Genomic DNA, 1,355 nt, shown 5'->3' on the forward strand with positions numbered 1-1,355 from the left:
TAACGTTGGCGCAAACTTTTTCTCCTCCCCTTGTGATTTTCATGTGCCAACGTTAGCCACCAAGTTAGGGGGCTAACGTTGGCGCAAACTTTTGGTGCCCAGGGAGGTTTTCTTCATGCCAACGTTAGCCTCAAAGTTAGGGGGCTAACGTTGGCGCAAACTTTTGGTGCCCAGGGGTGAATTTCATGTGCCAACGTTAGCCACCAAGTTAGGGGGCTAACGTTGGCGCAAACTTTTGGTACCCAGGGAGTGATTTTCAAGTTCCAACATTAGCCTCCAAGTTAGGGGGCTAACGTTGGGGCTAACTTTTCACCCAAAAGTTTGTGCAAAAGTTTGAGGCTAACTTTAGGTCCAACTTTTTGCTTCTTGGTTCATTTTCATTTATTCCCTTGTCTTCTCTTTACTCCTAGCTATTCCTTCTTGCTTCAACCTTTCTCCAAGCTTTCTTCACCTATCATTAATCAACCAAACACATCAAAGCTATGCTCATAATCATGAGATATCCATTCTATCATAATATGCAACAATTATAGCATAAAACCTCATGAAATGGCATGAATTCATACATGGTTGATTCAATCAAGGGAAACATGAAAATCTACTCAATTAGCTTGCTTATGGTTCAAGAAAGTGCATAATTCTAATGAAAACAAAAGGAAAAGACTAGTTAAAATAGGCTAGGATGACTTGTCATCATTGCTCCTGTGCCTGTGATTCCTGGTGGACTTAGCTAAGTCGCTGATCAGTTGCCATGCTTCATCTGCGGTCTTGTATTTTTTTAGAGAACCATTACTTGTACCATCTAGTGTAGTTTTATCCCGAGGCTTCATGCCTTGAGTGAAATAACTGATCAACACTAGCCTGTCAATCATGTGATGGGGGCATGCATCTAGAAGGTTCTTAAAACGCTCTCAGTACTCATAGAGAGTTTCTGATTCACTTTGAACAATGCAGGAGATCTCTTTTCTCAATCTATCTGTAACCTCAGCTGGAAAGTATTTTTCCAAAAATTCTCTCCTGAGCGTATCCCAATTGGTAACAGTCGCTTCAGGTTGGGAGTAGTACCACTGGTGCAAGAATTGTGAATCACACTTTTCACAACTCGTACCACTAACCAGCAAGTGCACTGGGTCGTCCAAGTAATACCTTACGTGAGTAAGGGTCGAATCCCACGGAGATTGTTAGTTTGAAGCAATCTATGGTTATCTTGCAATTCTTAGTCAGGAAGTCAATTATATTTATCAGTTGAATTGCGAATGAACAAGAGAGCATGGGTTAAAAGTTACTTGTTATGCAGTAATGGAGAATATGTTGGAGTTTTGGAGATGCTTTGTCTTCTGAATCTCTGCTTTCCT

General features: G+C 41.1%; 1 non-coding gene across 1 annotated transcript; it reads left to right on the top strand.

The window, feature by feature from the left end:
- Window positions 1-870: 870 nt before the first annotated feature.
- LOC148568508 (small nucleolar RNA R71) lies at window positions 871-974 on the top strand. The gene has a single exon (XR_015882140.1). It is a non-coding gene; the product is annotated as a small nucleolar RNA R71 (small nucleolar RNA).
- Window positions 975-1,355: the final 381 nt, after the last annotated feature.

This window comes from Arachis ipaensis, chromosome B4 (assembly GCF_059453495.1).
Source record: "Arachis ipaensis isolate K30076 ecotype BB chromosome B4, ASM5945349v1, whole genome shotgun sequence".
NCBI classification, from domain to species: Eukaryota; Viridiplantae; Streptophyta; class Magnoliopsida; order Fabales; family Fabaceae; genus Arachis; species Arachis ipaensis.